The sequence below is a fragment of the Ochotona curzoniae genome, unplaced genomic scaffold, assembly GCF_017591425.1.
Source record: "Ochotona curzoniae isolate NIBS_2020 unplaced genomic scaffold, NIBS_Ocur_1.0 contig_50, whole genome shotgun sequence".
NCBI classification, from domain to species: domain Eukaryota; kingdom Metazoa; phylum Chordata; class Mammalia; order Lagomorpha; family Ochotonidae; genus Ochotona; species Ochotona curzoniae.
In genome coordinates, this window is record NW_024466446.1 from 1,976,705 (window position 1) to 1,993,507 (window position 16,803).

At 46.2% G+C, this 16,803-nt stretch overlaps 1 protein-coding gene across 3 annotated transcripts in view; it reads right to left on the reverse strand.

The window, feature by feature from the left end:
* The window catches only part of GNA14 (G protein subunit alpha 14), a 101,370-nt gene that overhangs the window by 80,358 nt on the left and 4,209 nt on the right, over positions 1 to 16,803 (reverse strand). The window lies entirely within an intron of this gene.

The following is a 16,803-nucleotide window of genomic DNA, read 5'->3' on the forward strand; positions in this document are numbered from 1 at the left end:
GTACTTGCTCACTAATCTCTTTGAGGCTAAGCAACACTGCTCCCTACAAATCCCACTGAGTTGCTCGTTATTTTGAGGACAACTAGTTAGCTCACAGATATTATCCTCTTGATTATACCAAACTACAATCTCAACCTTTTTGATTCCTTCTTCATTAAGATGTGCAATCACCCTCCCATCAGGGCAAAAAGAGCCAGTTTCATTAGAGCAAGTAAAATATCCAAGGGGAGGGGAAGGGAGATACAGATGATGCAGAGACTTGAACTCCCGGGGAAGTTGTATCCACAAGCAAGAATGTGGCCAACACCCAAGCAGGCAGGGAGCCGACTTAAATTCCTAACCTGACAGTGGCAGGTGTGTGGTCTCAGTCTGCACTGAGCCTGGCGTTTTCATGAACATGAGTAGCGGGTCCTCTCTCTTTGTCCCCCTTAGGTGAGGGATTTGGGCTGTGAAATACTCCTAACCAAGTTCCTCCAGACATATTCCAACCACCACAGTTCTTATCTCTCAGAGAAACCAATGACTGCCTTGGCGCCATGACTATAACCTTGTTGGACCAGCTGTATTGCTCCCTCAATTCAGTGAATTCCTTCTGATGAGGGACAGAGAGACGGTCTTGCTTCCTGGACTTACTGTCTTTTACCTTCCTTCGGCTCCTATTACACACATAGGTTAACATGTACCCAGCTGCCCTACCCTGTGTCTCAGGCTTATATATGCACCCAATGCACAAATTTAGCACATCAACACATCAGATGGAATGTATAGGGTTTCAGTTGTTGGAGTTCATGAAGGAGTCAGACCTCTATGCTTCAACATCTTCGACCTCCTTAAGCCTTGCATTGTGGACTGAATGTTTGTCTCACTTGCAAAATTCCTATGCGGGCACCCTGGTGCACCGTGCAGCAGGTGGGATTTTGGGAAGGTAATCCCGTTTACCCCAGATGATGAGATTGGAACTCCCATGATGAGCTCAGTGCCCTCCTACTGGGAGATGGGGCCACCAGAGCTTCCTCTCTAGGACGCAGCAGTGCTGGCATCCTGATGCCCACCTCCCAGCCTCCGAAACTGGGAAATGCCTGTTGGTTCAGTCATCCAGGCCAAGACACTTTCCAGCGCAAGTTCATCAAGCCATCTTCCCTTTCTTGGCTACAAACACATGGGTTTCCATAGAATGATTTGAGATCTTCTTGGGCTTCAACAGTCCATACAAAAAGATGGGCCAAATTGCCACAGAATGAGAAGACTCTCAAGGTCATCTCTGGCTCACACAGGCAGGAGAAGTCAAGTGAGAAGGCATGGGCAAGAACTCAGAGTGGGTGACCGCTATGAATCCTGAGCACAGAAAGCACCCGGGTCAGTGAGCAGGAGGAGGGACAGGAGCATTAGGGTGTGGGGTGAACCAGCGCAGCTTTGCACAGATGGTGTGCAGGGTTATGCAAATCGACAGAATGTGCTTTCACACACCTACAACGTGGTATTTTATATAGGGAGGAGCAAACCAGTGGGTTTCCTGGGGAATCAACTTTCAAGCCTCTTGTGCCAACTCCTCTGGCTGCTGTTTCGACAATACCTGTTTGCTGCCCCACGTTTGTGCCTTAGGGCTGTTGTAACCGAATACTCTGGAGACTAAGAAATCCAAGATCAAAGTGCTGGCCGATTCAGCTCAGAGGGTGCCCCTCCGGCTTGCAGCAGCAACAGCCATCTCACAGTGCCTCACGTGGGAGAGACATAGAGAGATTTCTTCTTACGAATAATCCCACTGGATCAGCGAGCAGCTCTCATGACCTCACTTAACCCCAACTTCCTCCCCAAGAGTCCAGCTTCCCACTAGGGACTAAGGGATTAACACATGAATGTAGAGGGACACAGATATTCAAACAGTTCCTCCCCTGGTCTTGCAAAAATCCAAAATCCATGCCTTTCTTCGATGCAAATAGCATGAGACTCTTGAAAAGAGCCTTACCAGTATGATGCCACAGCCCCCATCTCCCCTTACAGCCAGGAGCACCAGGCTGCCACCTTAGCACGTTCCTTAGGACTCTCTGGCGCTGTGAGCCAACGGGATTTGCCATGTTAGATTTTGAACTTGAGGGGAAGCACAGCAGCCCTTTGGATTTCTCCCTTTCAGAATGCTTGAGTCACACTGTATTTTCCAAGCATGTAACTCCGGTATCACAGGTTCCCACCTTCCAAGGAATGACATCCAGGGATGCACCAGGCCTTGGGTCCCTCTCACACCTGACTTTGCTAAGACTCAGACTTCAAGTAGACTCTAGGATGAGCTGTTCTCTGGGAAGATCCAGGCACTCTGGATTTCTGCAGGAGTCTGCCCACATGACTCTCTAGAAGGGCAGCCATGCACTGGACAGGGTCACCCTGCTTGGCAAAAACTGGGAGGGACTTGAGCCTTTAAGACATAGGAGGAACCCATCTGCTTTCTGGGCTTATGTGCGTGGGAGCTGGCAGGATCAACAACCTCCAAACTGTCTTTGGGTCATTCCTCCCTCTCTATGAAGAATAAAGTATGTTCACAACCAAATGGTCCTATCAATCTGTCAGAGAATCTATCAGGCCCAATGTCATTCTTTGATGCGCTCCTATTTTTTCTTTCCTGTCCCCTAGAGTCTCAACTGGCAGCACTTGAGTTGGCACACATTTCCTGGCTTCTGTTGCGATAGCTGATTAAATCCCCAGCTCGCACCCAGACTAATCTCTTTATCCAATAGTGCTCAGCCACACTCCTGATCTCTTCCAGAAAATCTTTCTCACGTTTTGCAAATGGATAGCATGATAATGTCCTAAGTTCTCAAATTCTGGTTTGTGTTCATTTAGCAATTCCTGTTTCATTTAACTTTTGTCAGGACAAACTGTCAGTCCTCCAACACTTCACTTAGACATCTCCTCAGCTAAATATCAACTGCATTGCTTGCGAACTTTATCTCCCACAAAACTGTAGATCCAGCACACTTCATATTTTCTTTATTTACCACTTCTTGACAACAACCACTCTAGTTTACAATGACCTGCTCCATATTTCTCCATTGGGATTATATCAAAGGAAAAATTGCCAGCTGGGACCAAATGGGGACAAGAAGAAATAAGATCAATGCCCTCCTTGCATTTGAAGTGCTCAGATTCTACCTTAACCTTCTTAGGCTGGCTTTTCTAGGATATTCTATTGATGTATGCAGTCTTTCTGAATATGGTGATTACTTCTGATGTTTTGCTCTGAGCCTTCATCAAAATCATCCTTAAAATCCATATTCCTAGTAGACATCCCCAACCCCTCTACACACATGGCTCAATTTTGAAGTTGATTCTGATGTTTTGGGTTATTGCAGCCATTACTCTCGAAAACCAACTCTGTTCTTATTCCATAAAGACACCTTAGCAAAACACTGGACTCAGTGCCTTAGACAATACACAGTTCTAGAGACTCGGAAGCCCAGCACTTCACATGTGCTGGTAGATCTGATTCCTGGAGAAGAACCACCTCCTGGCCTTCAGGTAGGCACTTCCCTTTCCTGTGAGGTCCTCACACAGCAGAGAGAAAGAACCGACTCCCTGGTGTCTCTCCTCCTAAGGCCACTCATCCCACTGAAGCAGGTGCCACTCTTAAAACTTCGAATCCTATTTACCTCCCAAAGGCTCCACCCCCAAGAATAACCACATTGCAAGTTGGGACTTCATTTATGAGTTGGAGAAACAAAAGCTTCCGATTCAGAACAAGCTTCTCCACACTCCAAACTTAAAGCTAAATACTTCATTATCCATGACAGCAATATTTGAATTTGATCAAAGATGTGAAATCATATAGGAATGTCTGGCAAAGAATAGTTCATAAGAATGTTGAAGATTGAAGAGTAAACCAAGAGTCACTTAGTAAAAATATTTGTGATACAATGCTGGACTCGTGCATGCAAAGGGACAGAGGATTCATATGTGAATGTCCTCCTCTCACTGTTAGAAAGTCTTCTGGTTCAGCCCATTTGAAACAACGCAGATGGACCATGGAGATATTATCCTACATACAGTAAGCCAAGCACAGAAAGGCAAATACAGCATGATCATACTTAAAAGGAAAATCTAAAACAGCTCAGAAACACAAAGCAAAAGGAAAGTAAGATGGTAGTTATCAGAGTTAGCAAGGAAGAGAAGCCAGCATGTGATGGTCAGAAGGCACAAAAGTTTCAGTTTCAAACGGGAAACAACTTCGGGGAACCAGTGCTGTGGGTTGCTGCTGACAAGGGAGTTGTGACGCTGGCATCTCACATGGGCACCAGTTCACATTCCAGCTGTTCCACCAGTGATCCAGCTCCCGGCTCAAGGCCTGGGAAAAGGGAACGGTTCAGCTACCAGGTCCCTCCTACTCACGTGGGAGGCCTGAAAAAAGCTCCTGGTCTCGACCCAGTACTGACCAGTATGAACATTTGGGGAATGAACTGAAGATGGAAGATCTCCATCTGTCTCTAACCCTTTCAAAGCAGTCCTGTTGAAATCAGACCTGCCAGTCTTCCAGGTCTCCAGTATCCACTCTGGAATCCCTCTACTCCTCTTTGAAGCCATCCCATGTATAGGATTGCTCCCCTGCAGCATCTAGAGACCAACAGAGCAGAGCATTGGAACTGTTCTCTTTTGAACCTGAGCAGTATAGAACAAGACAAGGTCTCCCAGCAAACTCTTGGACGTTTGGAGGACTCGTTGGTTTGTTGGAAACTCACTAAGCAGTCATTTTCTGAAAATCTGACATGCTGTGTTTTTGCTTTTTATCTTTTTCACTTATTTACTTCGGGAGGCAGGGAGGGGAAGGCAGAGAAGGGGAAAGGAGAGAAGGGAAAGGAATAAAGACTGGCGACTTCTAATCTGCTGGTACACTTTCTCCCATGTGCAATTGGAGGGACTAGGCCAGGACAGAGGTAGGACTGAATCTGGTTTCCTACATGAGTGAGATCCAATCCCTCGAGCCATCAGCAGCTGCCTCCACCGGCTACACACCCATTAACTGGAAGCTAGAACTGAAAGCAGAATGAGGAATTGAACCCAAGCACTCCAGTATGGGATGAAGATGTGTTAGTCCCTCCCCACACCACCATGCCTGCATGTACTACACGGTCTGTGATTCTTAAAGGGTGATTTCACCACTGGCTTGTCGGAAGCTTAGGATGTTTTCTCCGTGCTACTGAAACAGAGAGGAAGCAAGCAATCCCAGTTCATCATTTCAAGTGCCTGCAGGTGCTTCTCGTCACAGCCAGGTTCCAGAGCTGAGGTTTGACGGATGACCCTTCACTGTGGTCTAGCTTTAAGGCAGCTTTGGGAAGTTCAGAGCTGGGTCACTCAGTGTGGGAACCAGGGCCCCAGCGGAGCTGACGAGCACTTCAGATGTGGATCTAACTGCAGAACGATCTGCCAGATGTGTTAGATACACACCAGACTTTATCTCTTTAATATTACAGATTACATTTTGCACATGTAATATAGATCTCAAACGCTGTTAGAGAATTTTGGCACAATGGTAAAGTTAATTTTGCCTATGCTTACTTTTTGAAAAAAATCTTGTTTCTTCAACATGTAAAATTACACATGTGGCTCACACTGGCAGCACACCGTCAACTTCCACTAACAGCTTTGGTTTGGAGGAACCCAATGACCCCACCAATGTCCCCCTGAACCATTCTGGGAGGCACAGGAGCATGCGCCAGGGCCCCATCTCCACTCAGAAGCCATCCCACTGTCCTATCCAGCCACAGATTCTCTGTATCAAGTTCTCCTCCAGGAGTAGATGAGAGGAATGGCATAATAAAGCCCCAGAAGTCAGCTCCACAGAGAACAATAGGACTCTGAACAACTTCTTTGTTCTCTCTCGGCTTCAGTTACCACACCAGGAGATAGAAGTATATTGCAATCCATGGTTGTAAGAATGAGATGGATATAAAATGGCCTGATATGCAACTTTACTGCCATTGTTCTAAGTGTTCATGTGCTTTAAAGTTGAAAGCTAGAAGACCTTTGCTTAGAGTTTTTCCCATGCATTTGGATGTGAACATGATTTTACAAGTACTAGTCACACTATGAATTCATTTCTGTCCTTGACAAATCTGGTACGGCAGATCAAGATTACTGCCTGAGAAGCCTCATGTCATATGGAAATTCAAACACTGTTAGAGAACAAAGGGCTATGAAGAGCTATGTCACTGGTCACCAAGGTCAACAGCAAGAGATGGGAAATCCTAACTTCACTACAGGGAGACCTTGCACACACACACACTCCTGTAGAGCCAGCATTTGCTTGGATCCATCAGGGCAACTAACACTTCTACACTAGGATGTCAGGGTTACCATGGAAACTCAGAGCTGGAAGACTTTATAGCATGGATACAAGCTCCACATTTCTCTCATGAGGCGCCAGCAATGCTTTGTGGCTTCTGCTACACTGCAAATTACAAGCCCTCTGGGACTTATACCAGAGACTACCGGTAATTTAGCCACACGGCTTTAGACAACACCCAGCTCTTTAAAATGCGAAAGCATTAAAGGGAAGAGCAATTGATTAGATAGATGTCGCAGTGAGCATTATGAAGTGTTTGAAATTTCGGAAAACATGTAAGTTCGCAATAAGGGAACAGACACTTAGCCGAGCATTTAAGATGCCCGTGCACCATGCTGAAATAACCAGGTCTGCTTCTTGACTCTGGCTCCTTAACACCAGCTTCCAGCAATGCAGACCCTGCAAGGCCGTAGGGATGGTTCAGGTAACAGTTCCTGGCTTCCAGCTTCAGGACTGACCCAAACCAGCCCAGCCAGCTAGTCTGTCGATCTCTCAAATTTTAACAAATATTTGTCTTGATAGTTTTGGCAGATACTTGCTTTGAATTTTCCTATGACTTGTGCACACGCAAGCATACATACACACACACACACACACACACACACACACACACACACACACACACTTTTGTTTGATCAACCTGGTTCTCCTTAGAAATAAAGTGGATTTTTACATAAAAAGTTTAGTTGCTCAAAAAAAAAAAACCTGAAACAAAGATACTTCCCTTGGATAAGTTTCTGGCTATTTTCTACCTGCACCAGGATAAAATATCATACACATTACTGGTTTAATTTTTCTGTGGCAAGTTCAAATGGTTGTGACAGTGCTAATTTCAAGCTAGCTGGTGGCAGGTTTAAGAAAATGTCCCTATGGCTGTACACATTCGCCAACACACTCACAGAATGGACTGGCTTCCGTGCACTGAGCCTAACTGACAGACACCTTTCCTGTCTCCACTCAAGGTAATGTTAAACAAGCAAAATCCTCTTAGCACTCTCCACGCTGACTTCCATGGTGACTGTACTAGGCTGGCCGGTTATCAGATGCACCAACTCAGAAGTACTGGCTCATTGCAAAGTCCTTACAGATCTCCTGGCTAGAACCAAGTCATCACAGAGCAGAAGGACAGAAGGCTCAGCAGGGGACAGGTGGAGCGTCTCATAGGCTAGCAACAGGTTCTAGCTTTCCTCCCCAAAGCAACACAGAAAAAGTTTTCGAGCAGAGTAAGCCAAATTATATTTTTTAGAAGGTCATGCAGGCTGCATGTGAAGAATGACTTGGGACAAGAGTGCTAAATGAAGAAGAATCAAAGATGAGCGCAGAAAGCAGAGGGAGACCAACAGCAGGCATTTTGTGGGGGTTGGCCCCCAGGGCTCGACTGTGGCAAGATGCTCGGCTCGGGGAGACAGACCCACCACGGCGCTGAGGCCCCACCACGGTGCTAAGGGCTCTGCAGTCAAGTTGCTGGATTCAAAGCCTTGCTCCCACAGGACCAGCGACCTTCACTTAAAGCTGTCATTGTCTATTAGAATGGAGAGAGTGTTAACTATACCTCAGATAGCCAGGACTAAATGAGATCAGAATGCCTGGAAGAATGATAGGCTATGGAAATATTGTGTTACGGCTCTCATTTCTATTAGTATTGGCTACCAGAGACTATCAAAAGAGACCCTGGTTTCTGGTTGCAGCACTTATGTGGCCAACGGTACCATTTATTGACATGCAATAGGTAAAAACGTAGCATTTAGAGAAAAGAAGAAGAGCTGATTAATCTTGAATGTGTCAAATGACAGTTTTGTTTTTGGTTTTATATGAAGATGTTTAACCTTCTCACCTTAAAAATTTAAAAAGGGATATTTCCATGTTGTTTCTTTCCCCAAACGTTTTAAAACATGAACTTGGAACTCCAACACCCAATAGGCACTATTTGAAATAACACCAATTAAAAAGATTTATATCAACAAATGCAATACATTTGCATATGAAGCAAATAATGTCACAGCAAAACACCCCAGTTAGTGCAATATAAGGCAATTACAGCTGCCAACAGTACGCAATGTTGATTTCTGCAGATCACCAAAATAAACTTTGCAAAGCACCCAGTCTCAGCACACAAAATGTGAACAGCAACTTGGTTCCTAGAAGTGTGGCTATTGCTCGAACATGCACCTGATGATGTGGAAGTGGCCTAGATACTGAACAGTGGATACAGCCAAGCTAGATTAGAAAGAGTAATGGGGCAGGGGGTGGGAGGGGGTGGGGAAGGACATCTCTGTGAATGGAGCACTGAGTAGGACTCGAGAGAGCCATGCCAGTTCTCAGAAGAGGGTGATAGGCACTCTTCAGTGGCAGTATCAGCACTGGTGGTCAAGGGGTGGTTGAAAGGCACCATGGTTGAGATGCCACCTGGGGTGGGGCTCCCGCAGGCCACAGCAGAGGGCCCGGAACTAGTCCTGGCTCCTTCCCCAGTGCCAGCCTCCTCTCTTGAAACCGATGGCTTGGGTCCCTGCCATCCCCCTGGGAGACTTGTTTGCTGTCCTGGCTCCTCAATTTGGCTCGACTTAGCAACCATGGCCACGGTGGGCATTTGGGGAATGAACTGGCATATGGGCGAGCCCTTGCTCTACCTTTCACTTGAAGAAAAAACAAATGCAGAATGCTAGTAGAAAACTTGATCGTGAAGGCCACCGTAAGGCAGTCACAGTCAGAAAGGAGCCACGGAACAGGGACAGCTGAAGTAGAAGACGTCCTGGCAGAAAGCTGCAGAGCAGTGGGCTCAACTGTGTCCAGGTCCAAGGACTCCTGAAAGAAGCAACTTAGAACAATGAGCCAGAATATCTGGCTGAGGAAGTATCTAAGAAACAGGCAGGCAAGCTGATGCATGACTACTTTTGACAATATGAAGATACAGGAGGAAGTAAGTAATTTAAGGGCTGAATTTGTAATTAAAAGCAAAGCAGAATGATTTGGGAAATCCATGACCCAGCCATAGAAAGTGGGAAAAAAAAAAAAAACGTGTTTTTTTTCTCAAACACCAAAATTGAAGCTGATCAATTATTTGGAAAAAAAAAAAAAAAAGATTTGCATGTGGGCCCTGTGCAGTGACATAGTGGCTGAAGTCCTCACCTTTCATGAGCCAGGATTCCATATGGGTGCTGGTTACGTCCTAGCTGCCCCACTTCCCATCCAGTTCTCTGCCTGTGGCTTGGGAAAGCAGTAGATGGTGGCCCAAGGCCTTGGGTCTCTGCACCCACGTGGGAGACCCAGAAGAGGCTCCTGGCTTCATACTGGCTCAGTGCTGGCCACTGCAATCACTTGAGTGAACCAGTGGATGGAAGATCTTTTTTCTGTAAATCTGACTCTCCAATAAAAATAAAATCTAAGAGCTTCTTCCAAGACCCGCACACGAATGCAGGTCATTTGACAATCCTCCTTTGCTTTCCCAGGCCTATTAGAGAATTCAGAGGTGGAATGGGGGGGACTTGAACCAGCAACCATATAAAATGCCAGTGTTACAGATTTTGTGTGACACCACAGTGCCAGCCTCTTACATGAACTTTTTTGAAGACTCCTCAAAGGCATGGATGGTCAGATACATATTTTCAATTGGCCAGTATTTTAGCTGGGTTCATGCTCAGCACGGTAGATTTATTGAGAAACAAAGCTCTCATGTAGTTCAAGGTCACAAACTCACTAATTGCCCGTCTGGCACATCCACAGATACCCAGACATGGGAGAGCACAGGTTTGTCTGCTCTTTTAAAACTTTCTATGCATTTACCAGCACAAATGCAAGAAGCAAGTCTTTTCAACGTTGTAGGAGAAAAAACACCACTTGAAGTAGCACCCGTTGGGCTGATGGCAACCCTTCATGGTTTCTTCTCCAATTTAATTTCCGCACTAAAATTCAATCCATGAAGCCAAGTACTACATAATTAACTACAGTATCATCTCCTTGTTTTAAATGGCCACTCTCTGGTTAAGGAAATAAAGGAGAAAAAAATCGCCCTCTCTCCTGGTTCCAAGACGTATTCCCGTACAAAGTAAGCCATTTGTGCTCAAGATGCTCTTGCATTGAACAATACATTTACTGTAATGTTTGCTTTCCTGAAAAGCCATTTCCAAATCGATAAGATGCTATATAATTGGTGTTGCCTTAGAAACCAGAAACAACAACAGGAAGACTTAACCGACTCTATGAGTCAACAGTTCCTGCTAACTGTGCCCTGTGTCTTTGCCAAGTCTCGCCACTTGGCTGGACCTTCTAGAATCTGAAAGAGTGGCACTTGCGTTTCTCCAAATCTCTAGTAAGCGGTCAGCGTTTAACATGTTCCCATCAGACAAGGACCAATACATTTATGAAAAACAAAATGAACAAATACTCTAATTCCACAGCAATATTAAGATTGCTATAATAGTTTCTAAATACGCGTTCTGCGCTCCTGGACCATTTGGTTTGACAGCCTAGTATGGGCTCACCCTGCACGTGCAGGGCACTGACTATCCACCATAAAGATGATGTTGGGATTCTACAAATAATTTGTCACCCTGTTTTATTTACAGGTCACTGATAATTAGCTTACTTTTTTCCTAGTAAGCAACAGAAATGTGAATTCTAGAGTGACACAAACTGGAGTCTCTTGCCCTTGGCAGCTCCTGGAGCTCAGCGGCATGGAGAATCCACCTGCTGAGAGCCGCCCACGCACTCAGCAAGGCTTTGCAGGTGAAATAAAGTTTACCTTTCTCTGGCTCATGAAAAATTCACAAGACATAAGAATGCATCAAACATTCATTGGAAAAACAAGCCAACCTGACCATCAGAAATATTTCTCTTGAATGGAAATCCCAGGCAGTGTTCTCTGGAGGGTAAATGTTCACTGAGGTCATCAACACAGGCTGGTTCCTCCTAGAAAATGCTTCAACACCAGGGAACTCATGGCAGCGTTGAAGTACTTAACGGTCATCAGCCATAAAGCTGTTGCAGTTTATAACAACATTGAGACTGGTGCAGCAAAATGCCATGGTTTATGAGAAAAAGAAGGGGCTAATTTTTGGTTTCTGGAGTAACTCTTGCCAAGGTAAAACACAGACTTTTCCTCTATCAGCCAGCCTGGCACCTTACGACCCATGATTTTCTCCTGGGCCCACCGTGTAGGTACAGGGGCCCAAGGACTTAAGCCATCCTTTGCTGCTTTCCCAGGCCATAAGCAGGGAGCTGGACTGAAACTGAGCAGCCAGAACACCAGTGTTCATGTGGGACACCGGCACCACAGCTGAGGCTTAGCCTACTTGGCCAGGGAGCTGACTCCCAGACACACAATACTTAGCACTGGGTTATAACTGCCTATGGAGTTCTGTGCATGCTTGTAGCCTAGGAACAACAGACTACGTCATACAACCTAGGTGTGCAGTAAGTTCACTTGGTGATGTTCACCCAAGGAAATCACCTAATGATGCGTTTCTTAGAATACATCTCATGGTCAGGCCGTGTAGACTGCATTCTGCCGAGAAGGGCCACCAGCAGAGACTTCACGTGGCTGGTCCTTCTGGCCACTTGCCCTTTGGGAAGTAAGTGTTGCATCATGACTCCCCAGGGACAGGGGACCGACCTGAGCCCAGACAAGGCAGCCGTGGCATAATGGAGGCTACTGTCTGGAGGAGGGCGTAAGAGGCAGGGAAGGAATGTGGACCCGGGACACAACACCTCTGATGTCTTCATTTTCACTGTATTATGCTCATGAAAGATGAGTTCCCATCTAGAGGAACTGGGTCATGAACTGAATTTAATTTCTCCTGGCTTTAACTAGCAACCCTCTAGGCTTATCACTTTCTCACTGCTCTGCTCAGTTCCTGGTTTTCTTCCACAATTGCAAGAGTATCACTCGGTGTCTCGTTCCTAGACCCTCCCTAGGTAGAAGGGACGCTTTCCATCTGAATCCACGTGTTGGAAGGAGGAGAGCAGCACTGGCATCCAGCTGTTGCAGTCGCTGAACCCTGGGGTTGAGTAACCAAGTGGCTGCACACTTCACCTCACTCAGACACCAGAGAACATTTCCATTTTGCAAGGCTGAAGCCACTTAGAGAGTAATTTTCCATAATTCATCAATAATCTCATATGCATTTTCTTAGCTCTGTTGCATTAAGAATTATGTTTGAACTTGATCATCTATCGTTAAAGCCACTGTTGCTATTTGAATTAACACCAAAAGTACCAGGGAATAAATAATAGAATACAAATAAAGTACTCTCTATGCCAAAAACTTTCGGTTTTGTCATTATAGTCTTGACAGGTAAAGGTTCTTTAGGCTATGGAAACAGTGAGGGGCTGGCACTGTGGCTCATGTATCTTGGCCTGCAAGGCTGACTTCCTGGATTTGAGTCCTACCTGTTCCACTTCTGATCTACTCACCCACGAAGGTGCCTGGTACAGCGGCAGATGGCCCAAGCCCATGGGTCTCTACATGAAGAACCAGATGAAGCTGCTGGCGCCAAGCTTCAGGCTGGCCCACTCCCAGCTGAAGGCCATGCAGAAAGGGAACCAACACAAGGAAGATAACTCTTGCCTCTCTCTCTCCAACCCTTTCAAACTCAAATTTTTAAGAGAAAAAGCATTGAAATTAAGACCAATTAAACAATTTGCTGGTCTAGCTATTAAGGGGATAACATGAGCACTTATTTTTTCTATCTATAATATGGGTATATCATGCCGCCTTTGGAAAACAGTCAGTATTTTGTAGCCAACTGGTCCATATCTGATTGGTCGATACCATTCTGGTATGTCAGCGCATATATGTATAATTCAATGATTATTAAAAACTGTATTGGTCCTGGGCCAGGATATAGACCTAATCTGATCTCAGAGCTCAGAATCAACAAAAAATAAGTAGAATTCCAGTCCATTTCAAGATAAAAAGCCTATGAAGGAAAAAATAGGAAGACAGAATTGAACAACTAAGTAAACATTGCAAGGATGACTTCCAGGACAATTACCAAGAGCAGCTTTGCACAGAGGGGACCTTCCAGCTAGGACATGAAGCTAGAGGAAAAACAGCAGTGTATACACAGTGGCACTGGGTGACAGAAACCAAGGTTCCAGAACAGAGCAAGTCCACAGAGCAGCATGGAGGAGAAGGTAGTGGTGCTCCAAAGGAAAAAAGAGGGGAGCCTGGCTGAAGAAACTGACGTTGAGCGATATTAGCAACTCCGATTTTAATAACCACCTAGATTTTAAGCCCAGCCTCGCTGACGCCACAGAATGCACTCCTCATCGCCAGAGCACACTTCCTCTTCCCCACCGCCTGGGAGCTGTACACCATTGGAAGGCCCAAGGCTGTGGGGCGTGACCCTGGGATGCCCTTGCAGTGGAGCTGTGGACACGAGTGCCCAGGGCAGCAGTTGTCACAGCCACACACAACAGCTGCTCTGTTCTGCAGCCTGGCCCAGGATGGGCTTTTGCTGTGTCAGGAGTCCCTGGGATCCCGCCCTTTGGCTCAGCATGTTCTCCAGCTCCCATCGATTCCGAGTTTCCTGCTTCCCCTCCAATAAATTATTCTTCTGCTTAAGTGATCTGCAACCAAGAAACCTGGCCAGCAGGGTTCACTTAGCCGTCAGCAGAAAGCCAATTTCTCATAATGAAAGGCCAGTCTCCCGCGGAGGCTTCTGCAGCCTCCAGAGCCCTCAGACTTCTAACCAACTGGTGACTTATTGCCTCTGACAGCGTTTGCAGTCCCAGATGCCTGGCTGCAAGGATCGCCCAGCCCCATCCATCCCCTGGCCAGAACTGATGGATCCCAGAGTGCCCCCTAATGCCACGTCAGGCCCTGGTCTGGCACAGGGGTGTGAAAAGCAGCCAAGAGGGTTCTCACATTTGACAAGGAGTGAAACAAAGACATATTGACGGCAGTGCCCCGGAGGAGGACACCCGCCCCACTGCCCTGGCCCTTGCTCTTTCCACCAGTCCATTATTCACTTTATTTCCTTGCAATGCCTGGTGAGCATCCTTCTGAGACCCTGTATCGACTGAATTTCATCCTGCTTGAGTAACAGCAGCCACCCTTCTCTGCCTCCTTCCTTCCACCTGCTTCCCCACAGACAGCAGAGTTTTTGCAGTGAGATTTCCCTCTGCAGTTATCAGAGGAAAACAGAAACCAAAAAATATAGAGATCTTGTAAAAAGTAAAAAGACTCTGAAGGCTACAACATTTTTATAGCACTTTCTGCCAAACTCCACTGTCAGATTTTTCCATCTTTATCTGTTCACATTTAAGAATCATTCTAGCCTCAAAAAATTCATCCTCTTATGACATGCTTAAGGTACGTACTCAGCCACTGGGGATTGATTCGATTTAGCGGACTTGATATCTTTATTTCATGTAACTTACACTCCTTCAAAGACGGATGTTTCTACAGGGTGCCTCAAAGAAACAGCTGATGCCCTGGCTGGAGAAAGCTGGATACACAATGAGCCTGGAGAATGGTGTGAAAACAGATAGCAAGAAGTATTCACAAAAATAATGGGGACATATCATACCGACATGGAAGCTGGCTGCAGGGATCTTACTGCACAAATAGAGTACTCTGAGCCCCAAATCAGTCTGTAGAAGCTCTAAGCAATGGAGGACAAGTGAGGACAGACCTAAGCAAGACTCTTGTGGCTCAGTGTAATGTGTCAAAGTTGTAAAATCATTGATTTGCAATCACGTCACACTGGATCCAGCAGGAATCGTCAGTGGATGCTGAATCTGCAAGAGCGGTTTGATGAGAACCAAGGAATTAGCATGGTCTTGGAGGGCGTCTCTCCATAAAAGACCATGGCCAAAAGAGTCAACATCTCAACCCAGTGGTCAGCTCTAGCATTGCAAACTAAGAACAGGAGCTTACTGTGTGCCTCCAGAAATGAGTTCCTAGGGAGGATACAGCACCACTTGCCCAATGTTCCAACCATGAGGATATAGCTGGACTCTAAGAATAGCAGGCAAATCTCACATGAAAAACATTCAATTAAGAAAGGGAGAGGGGACTGTGCCGTTTGAAAATTCAATGTCAAACAAAGCTCTACTAGAAATGAAGGACGTGCCACAAGGATATATGAAATATCGGACCAAACTGGGACATAGGTATTTGACTCAAATAGTCCTATCAGGAGTTAAAAGTTCCTGGAGTTTCCTAAGTGGGCTGTATTTACCTAAATGATTATCCCTATTTTCAGAAAACACTGGATTTTGTCCATAAGCGACAGAAGGCATGTCATCTGCCCTCAACTCCCATTTGCAAAGTGTAATTTTCACTTAAAACATCCGAGCAGTGGCCAATCCAATCCACCTGCTATGTACTTGTCACTCAAACTGACTTCAGACAACACAGTAATTACCCTTCCCTGATATGGTTACTTCTGAGTCACTGCCAAGTTCTTTATCCTGAGAAAAGGATACAGAAGGGTACCCCACTCCTTGGAAGGTTGAAAGTTAGAGGATTTTAACTCCATCCTTGGGGTTCAGAAGAGCTCCACAAGGTTTAGAAACCACATTTTTAGAAAGAGTTGTTCCTGTGGTGTTTTGTGCTACTCTCCATGGGGCATGATGAAAATAGGGTCCTGGAAGGTGAGGGGATGCCGGAAAGCATTGGGGCTAGGGCCTGAACAAAGTCCCCTAGACTAAACCTAACAGGCCAAACAAGTCACAGGTGCTTTAAATCCAGGGACCAGGACCTGTCACCAATATAGCAGTGCTCTGCTCCGAGGTTACTTCATAGGAACAGTTAGCATTTGTCAAGCTTCTGATGCATTCCAGACACTGGACTTTAGACATAACTCTATTAAGTACTTCAACATCAAACAGGACTTGGCCTACCCTTGAAAACAAGGCAGCAACCCAGCCAGCCTCGCTCCTCTCGGGACCGAGGCCAGCAAGGGGAGAGACGCGCACCTGCAGACCATAAGCATTCAAACCAGCACATACATCCACAATCCTCCCAATACAGCTCTGTGTGGGCCTAGGAAGCCTGGGCAGGTGGGGAGCAGCAGTCGTGACCAGTGGGCACATTCCTCCTCCAGGCTCCCTCTTATCAGCGGGAGCCTCTTGAATGCACCTGTAGGAAACTCCACTCCAGCCCACCGTTCCCCATGCGCCCACAGCCCCAGGAAAGAGCTGCCATTTTGGGCATCCCTCAGCAACAGCTTCCATCTGTTGGGCCCAGTCCAACAGAAGGCTTGGGATTCTTAGGCCATGGAATTCCATCCAATCTTGGGGCAGGAGGGGCAGTCTGAGCCTGCTGGGAGAAGGATACAACCCAAAACTCCTGGCCAGGTCTGCGGGACCCAGCCGGATAAGTCTGACGCTAGCACTGAGTGGAAGCCTTTATTTCACACTGACTAGACAGACTTTTCTAGAAGGATCCCAAGAGCTGTCTCGAGGGCATGGAATCAAAGACCCCGAAGTACATGTACACATCCTTTTTGCAGGCCCATGCTTTTCCTTCT